The following is an 8,208-nucleotide window of genomic DNA, read 5'->3' as shown; positions in this document are numbered from 1 at the left end:
TCTACCACTCCTTATCCATGTTTTCTACTTTGCGTTGTTTTTGTTTTTGAGACAGTGTCTCACTCTCTCATCCAGGCTGGAGTGGCTGGCGTGCAGTAGCAAGGTCATAGCTCACTGCAGCCTCCACCTCCTGGTCTCCCACCTCAGCTTCCCGAGTAGCTGGGACCACAGGCACATGCCACCATGCCTGGCTATTTTTTTTTTCTCATAGAGACAAGGTCTTGTTACGTTGTCCTGGCTAGTCTCAAACTCCTGGGCTCAAGCGATCCTCCCACCTTGGCCTCCCAAAGTGCTGGAATTGCAGGTATGAGCCCACATATCATGCCTGACACACCACGTAGAGTGTCCTCATTTATGTCTTTATTTTCTTTCTCCTTCTTTAAGATGGAAGCTCCCTGGGGACAGTCTTATGCCACCTGGTTTACTGCTACATATTCAGTGCCTAGCATAGTATCAGGCACAGGGTAGATGCTCAATTAATATTTGTTGAATGAATGAATGGGCGAGTGAATGATTACCATGACTGGGGAGGATAGAGGCAGTTGAGATGCAGCGAATCCCAAGGGAGAGTAGCTGAGTTCTGAGGCAAACAGAACTGAGTCAGGAGCAGGCTGAGGTAGACTCATATTCCTTCCCTTGAATGTGGGCAGGCCTACGGTTGGCTTTGACCAATATAACAAGGCAGAAGTATTGTCTGAATGATTCATACCACTCTTATGAGGTCAGCCTCTTGCAGCACCTGCCACACCATCTTCCTCACACCCTTATATCAACAGGAAGACCCTGAATCAGTCTTGACTTGACTTGAAATTGCCACAAGGAAAACAGCATGCCATCTGGGTGTGGTGGCTCACGCCTGTAATCCTAGCACTTTGAGAGGCTGAGGCAGGAGAATTGCTTGAACCTGGGGGGTAGAGGTTGCAGTGAGCCAAGATCATGACACTGTACTCCAGCCTGGGCAACAGAGCAAGACTGTCTCAAAAAAAAAAAAAAAAAGAAAGAAAGAAAAAGAAAAGAAAATAGCAATGCCTCTGGCTCTTATCAATGGGGCCAAACTTGAGAATCAGCTTGCAGGACCCAAATCTGGATGGAGGGGCCGAAAATGGGAAGAGCTGGAGTCACCAAGAGTGACGGCTACATTGCAGTGGTGCTTCTCAGCTGCCTCTTGCTGCTACAAAGGCCTATTTGTGGCTTTCCAGTGTGCCTCCAGGACAGGCAGGGGACAGGGACGACTGCCCATCCCCAGGCTCAGCAGACCCCTCTGAGGTCACTGAGGTGGGCCAGGTAGTGGAGTGAGTAAGAAGAGTGAGCCTTTCCCTAGGTTAGTGTGCCAGGGGTTCCAGACACAGGAGGGATGCTTAAGCCCAGGCCTAAGAGATCTGGCAGCTCTCACTTCCTTCTTCTTGCCTATTCTTCATCCAGAGAGACCCTTGTGAAGAGGCCAAATGGAGAGGGAGAAGCAGGGGACAGGGCGGCAGCAAGAACTGAGGCCCCCTTGGCAAACTATTCCAGTTATCTCAGCCTGATCATCACACCTGCGAGTGAACCAGCCAGCCTGGATGGCCCAGCCCCGGTGGACTTCATGTGGAGGAGGAATGAACTGTTACCAGTGTCCTGACCATGTTCCTGACCCAGTGAATCATAAGAAATAATAAAATGGTTGTTTGTTACAGAGCAAGAGATAACGCAAACGGGGGCACTACCCGAGTGTGTCGGGTGGGTGCAGGGGGCGCGGTTCTGGGCTCAGGTGAGTCGCAGGCAGGGAGGGTGGCGGAAGTTAGACTGGCGGCAGTGTCAGGGCACAGGTGGAGGGAGGAGCCGCCACTTCTGCTGTCAGGGTGAAAGTGTTGAGGCTGACATTGGCATCAAGTTCCAGCACATTGGAATCTTTGGGTCCCACTGGTTTTGTCCCCCACCTCCTTGGCCAGCGTCTAAACAAGATTGACCCTGGGCTTAGAAGAGATTTTTGGAATCCACACATACAAGTGGGACATAGAAATAGAGGTGGCTCCCGAAGCATTTTCCCTGGAGGCGACAGTGTTTGTGTTTGTGTGTGTATGTATATGAGTGCGTGTGTGTATGTGTGCGAGTTGCATGTGCGTGTATATGTCTAGGAGTGCATGTGTGTGTGCATGTGTTTGTGTGTATGTGTATGAGTGCATGTGTGTGCGTGTGCATGCGTGTGCATGCTTGTATGTGTATGAGTGTGTGTGCATGTGCATGAATGTGTGTGTACGTGTGCATTTGTGTGCATATGTACGTGTGTGCATGTGTGTTTGTGTGTGCGTGTCATAGGAGAAGCCCTCCTGGTGTCCCCAGGCTCTTATTCACGAAGCCACAGTGATCATCAGCAGTATCTGCTGCGATGAATGCCGCACGCTCAGGGTGTCAGTCCTGGCTGAAGTTGACTTTTAAAGAGAGTTTAGTCTTCTACGTGGTGGATTCATGTGATTGTTTCGGAAAGGCCGCAGCATGCAGAGGAACCAGCATAAGCTTTGAAACCAGGCAGACTTGGGCTCAAATTCCCCAGCCACTTGCAACCTGTGTGATCACCAGCAAGTTCCCTCACCTGGCTGAGGCTTGGTTTTCCCAGCCGTAAAGCAGAGAGACCTGCAGCACCCAGCTGTTGAGGTGGCTGTAAGTGTGCAAGGCGAGGTTGATCATGTTGCACAGAGGAGGCGCGGTAAGTGTAAGTTCCCTAACAGTCTGGTTAGAAATAAAATCTGTAGCATTACCCATTCCAGGTCTCAGCAAATGGAGAGTCAAATGCGGTGTCCATTCATAGGCTGTTCGCTGCAGAAATCTGATGCAATAGGTCTCTCTATCTGCAAGTGTTTTAGGTTGCACAGCGTTTTGTAAGTTCCATGAGATTTATGTATTTCCAATGCCCCAAACACTGCTTGGCACACAGCGTGTGCTCAATAAATATTTGCTGAATAAAGGGAGGGTGTACGACCTAAATCCATTTTAAGGAGTAGCTCCTCAGTGGGCCAAAGATGAACAGACACTGTGGCGTTTGAACTTCTACTGTCCCTTTCTAGAAGCTTGTGCTTGGTAAGGGTGTAATAATCAGACATCCCAGGTTGTCTCACCCACATCCATCCTGTCTTTCTTCTCTGCTAATGGAACCCCCATTGGTCACAGCCAAGTGTAACAATCCCTTCTGTCTTCCTAGCTTCCTCTGCAGCCACAAATGGCCATGGAGCCCACTTTGGCCAATAAGATCTAAATAGAAGTTTGTGGGACATAGGATAGGGTTCTGGGAATGTATTTGCTTTCTTGGTAAACGGAGATACACAACTGCAATGGCCCTTCCTGCTTTCTTCCCTGAAGATGGATGTGATAGTTGGAGCAGGAGAAGCTGCCTTGCAACCACGAGGAAGAGGCCAAGAGAGCTGCAGAGAAGCTGGTCCTGAAGCTGTTGAGTTGCAGACCTAATCCAACAACTGCCTCCCTTTGAACTTCTTTTTTTATTTTTTGAGATGAGGTCTCACTCTGTTGCCCAGGCTGGAGTGCAGTAGCGCAATATCGACTCACTGCAGTCTCCGCCTCCTGGGTTCAAGCAATTCTCCCACCTCAGCCTCCAGAGTAGCTGGGATTACAGGGCCATGCCACCATGCCTGGGTAATTTTTGCATTTTTAGTAGAAGGACTTCCTGGCCGGGTGCAGTGGCTTATGCCTGTAATCCCAGCACTTTGGGAGGCCGAGGCGGGCAGATCACCTGAAGCCAGGAGTTCGAGACCAGCCTGGCCAACATGGTGAAACTCCGTTTCTACTAAAAATACAAAAATTAACTGGGCATGGTGGCATGCACCTGTAATCCCAGCCACTCGGGAGGCTGAGGCATGAGAATCGCTTGAACCTGGGAGGCAGAGTTTGCAATGAGCCAAGATCATGCCGCTGCACTCCAGCCTGGGTGACAGAGTGAAACTCCGTCTCAGAAAACAAGCAAACAAAAAACCCACCAACAAAAACAAGTCCCCAAGTCAGTGCAGTCAAGGTTTCTCTTTTGTGTGGACAGTTGAGAGCCTAAATAATACACCGATTATCTGGTAAAAAACAATAAATCACCTATGCACGAGCACAGAGGCTTAAAACCACTTCAGAGTCCCTAAGCATCATCGGTCAAATGGCGAACTAGTAGATTCAGACCTAGCACCTAGACTTCATAGAAGACTGTTTTATAAAGAAAGCAAATGACTCAGAGGTCACCTGCTCACCTTCCCGGTAAATACAGGAAACCCCGTAGCATTCTGAAGGGTGAAGTGCCTCACTTTTCAGCGCGGTCCTTGGACCAGCAGCATCAGCATCACCTGGGAGCATGTTAGAACTCGGGCTCCACCCCGGACTAACTGAATCAGAATCTGAAATTCAACAACATCCCCAGGCAATTCATGCGCACATCAGAGTGGGACATACTCTTCTCAGTGTTTTCAGCCTTAGCTAGAATTCCCTGGAGAGGTTTCAAAATACCCATGCCTGGTCCCCACCCTCAATCAACAGAAGATCAACGTATCTAGGAGTAGGGTCCCCATATCACTTTTAAAAGAAGTTCCAGTTGATTTCATTAGACAGTGAGGCTTAAGGAAGACCTAAGCCAGACTGTCCCACTTAACAGCTTGATCACATTGCTTCTTCTCTTTGGCCTCAATTTATTTGTCCTTAAAATGGCCCCACAAGAGTGCTTCCTTCATGAGTTGTGAGATGAGAACTGAGTGCTGTAGAGGACTCGGACGATACCTGGCATCGAGTGGTGCTCAACCGGTCGGGGTTCCCCAGCCTTGATGAGGGCAAGGATTACCACACAGATTCCTGTCTCCTCTCCTGGGACCTCCCCTCCCCTCCACTGGCTCCATTGTCCACTTTGGGAAGGCTTGTTCTTTGCTTCGTTAACCCTTTCTAATACTGTGTCTTCTTTTCTAGCTGTTTGTAAATCCGCTTCTCTCTCTTTTCTTGGTCAGAGATACCAAGGAAACTGTTCCTAATCAAGTGAAGTAAGGCGCCTTATTAGATCACACTTGAGTCTACTAAGTATTGACTATCCCTCCTCTTCTTCTCCTCCTCTTCCTCCTCCCCTCTTCCTCCTCCTCCTCTTCCTCCTCCCATCCTCCTCCTCCCCCCCGCCTTCCCCTCCTCTCCCTCTTCCCTCCTCCTCCTCCCCTCCTCCTTCTCCTTCTCCTTCCTTCTTTATTCTTCTTCTTCCTTTCTTCTTCTTTCCTCGTCTTCTTCTACAGGGTCTTGCTTTGGAGTGCAGTGGTGTAATCAGAGCTCACTGCAGCCTTGAACTACTAGGCCCTAGTGATCCTCCTGTCCCAGCCTCCTGAGTAGCTGGGGCTTCAGGAATGCACCACTTCGCCTGGCTAATTTTTATTTTATTTAAATATGGGGTCTCACTATGTTGCCCAGGCTGGTCTTAAGCTCCTGGGCTCAAATGATCCTCCCACTTCAGCTTCCTAAAGTGCTGGAATTCTTTATAGGTATGAGCCACCATGCCCAGCTAGCCATTCTTCTCAAACCATAATTGGTAAATGATTCATTGAAAAAAATTCAACAAATTAAAAGCATTTGTTTGTGCACATAATTTACGTTGCTTACCTGCAAGGTTGAATGAGCACCCCGGGTAATTCTTATTAGATAAATTTGAAAAACACAGCAAAAAAAGTTAGTTGTCTTTCTGCCGATCCCCTTTTTGTACGTTATTTCTGCCACCCACAACTTTCTATTTTAGGAAATTTCAAACCTCAGAGAAGTAGTATAATGGACACCACATACTTTCACTAATATTCAGCAAAATACATCTTACCTTATCTGTGTGCATGCTCTTTCTCTATACACACATGTGCATGTGCGTGTGCGCGCACACATACTCACACACTCACTTTTAGTGACCCATTTGAAGGTAAACAGCAGATCATGACCTTCCTGCTAAGTACTGGAGGATCATGTATTCCTGTTTGGCCAAACACCATCCTCACGTCCAAGAAGCTTTACATGGATTCAACAATGTCTTTTTTTTTTTTTTTTTTTTGAGACTGAGTCTTGCTCTGTTGCCCAGGCTGGAGTGTAGTGGCACGATCTCAGCTCACTGCAACCTCCGCCTCCCAAGTTCAAGCGATTCTCATGCCTCAGCCTCCAGAGTAGCTGGGATTACAGGTGTCCGCCACCAGGTCCGGCTAATTTTTGTGTTTTTAGTAGAGACGGGGTTTTGCCATGTTGCCCAGGCTGGTCTCAAATTCCTAGGCTCAAGCAATCCACCCACCTTGGCCTCCCAAAGTGCTGGGATTATAGGTGTGAGCCACTGTGCCTGGCCAATGATGTCATCTTAAATACAGCCCATATTCAAATTTTCCCTCTCCTAAAATGTTCCTGATCACTTTTTTGGGGGTCTTACTCACTCTCTTTTTTTTTTTTTTTTTTGAGACAGGATCTCACTCTGTCACCCAGGCTGGAGAGGAGTGGCTCGATCTCGGCTCACTGTAACCTCTGCCACCCAGGCTCAAGTGATTCTCCCACCTCTGCCTGTTGAGTAGCTGGGATTACAGGTGTGCACCACCACACCCAGCTAATTTTTTGCATTTTTGTAGAGACGGAGTTTTGCCATGTTGCTGAGGCTAGTTTCGAACTCCTGAGTGATCCGCCCACCTTGGCCTCCCAAAGTGCCGGGATTACAGACATGAGCCACCGCCCCCGGCTCTGTCTCTTAAAGTGTCTTTTCCCACTGTTCAGCCTCTCTGATTACTGGAAACATCTCATTTTGAACCAAGTCTGACTCCTGGTCACATCCCTGCCCTGGTCAGCTGGAGGAGTCCAGGTTCTTGTCCCCTGTCCCTGACATTCCTTGAAATTGTCTGAAGGTTGAAGACAGTTCTCCTTCCAGAACCCCTCCATCCTGGTCACCATCCTACCATCCTCTGGGTTTTTTCCAGATGGTCAATAAACCTCATGACATGTGGTCCCCGGAACTGGAGGCGGAAGGTCCCAGCCTGGGTCTGACCCTCGTGCGGAGCAGGCTCACTGCCTCCCACTGGGTGCACTCCTCCAGAAGCCACCTCAGATCACATTGGTCACACTGAGCCCGGGTAGGATCAACAGCACCGGGCTTTTTCAACCAGTCCTTGTGCGATTGTTGCCCAGTGACTGAAACTGACGTGGAGAAAGAGGATGGAACTAGTATAGGCTGGAACCATATAACATGCCAGGCCCTGGGGAGATGGAGGCGGCAAAGGGACAAGCCTCAGCCTCTAGGGTGAGTGGACTGTGGAGTCCTAGCACCACTGAGTATTAGCTGGGGTACCAAACCTCTCTGAGTCTCAATATTCTCATCTGTAGAAGGAAACAATATTTGAACTTCATAGGTTTGCTGTGAAGATGAAACGAGCTTGTGTAAGTGTGCTCAGCAGAGTGGCCAGGACCTGGTGGACTCCTGTATCGAACTGTTGAAGAATAAATGGAATTTGGGGGTGATGGTTGCCCAACACTGTGGCTGCTTTAAATACTAGTGAGTTGTACGTTTGGAAATGGTTAAAATGGAGGCCAGGCGCAGTGGCTCACGCCTGTCATCCTAGCATTTTGGGAGGCTGAGGGGAGCAGATTGCTTAAGCTCAGGAATTTGGGACCACCCTGGGTAACATGGTGAAACCCTGCCTCTACTAAAATACAAAAAATTAGCTGGGTGTGGTGGGGCGCACCTGTAGTCCCCGCTACTTGGGAGGCTGAGGCACCAGAATCGCTTGAGCCCCGGGGGCTGAGGTCACAGTGAGCCGAGATCACGCCACTGCACTCCAGCTTGGGCTACAGAGTGAGACTCCGTCTCAAAAAAAAAAAAAAAAAAAAAAAAAAAAAAAAGTTAAAATAGTGAATTTTATGTACAGTGGATTTTACCATAATAATAAATAAAGAATAAATGGAGGTTTTTCCAGGCAAAAAGGTGGATGGGAAGGGTTGGCGATAGCATTTTAGGCATAGAACTGGTTTCTGAATTATTGATGAAATGCCGTCCAGGACAGAGTCTGTAGCAGAACTTGTAGGCTTTGCTAGAGACTGCTCTCTAGGCCAGGGTGGCCTTCAACTGGCATCACCATCTCAGTCACGTTTCACTTTATTTCACACCAAGATCACCTGAAAGATTTTTGTTCAACACTTTGCTAAAATCAAGACCCAAGTGAAGTCAGCTAGAGGGAGATGGAAGAAGATTAATTCAAGTTAGAG

Source organism: Macaca mulatta, chromosome 7, assembly GCF_049350105.2.
Source record: "Macaca mulatta isolate MMU2019108-1 chromosome 7, T2T-MMU8v2.0, whole genome shotgun sequence".
Lineage (NCBI taxonomy): Eukaryota > Metazoa > Chordata > Mammalia > Primates > Cercopithecidae > Macaca > Macaca mulatta.
Note: the sequence above shows the minus strand (reverse complement) of the source record.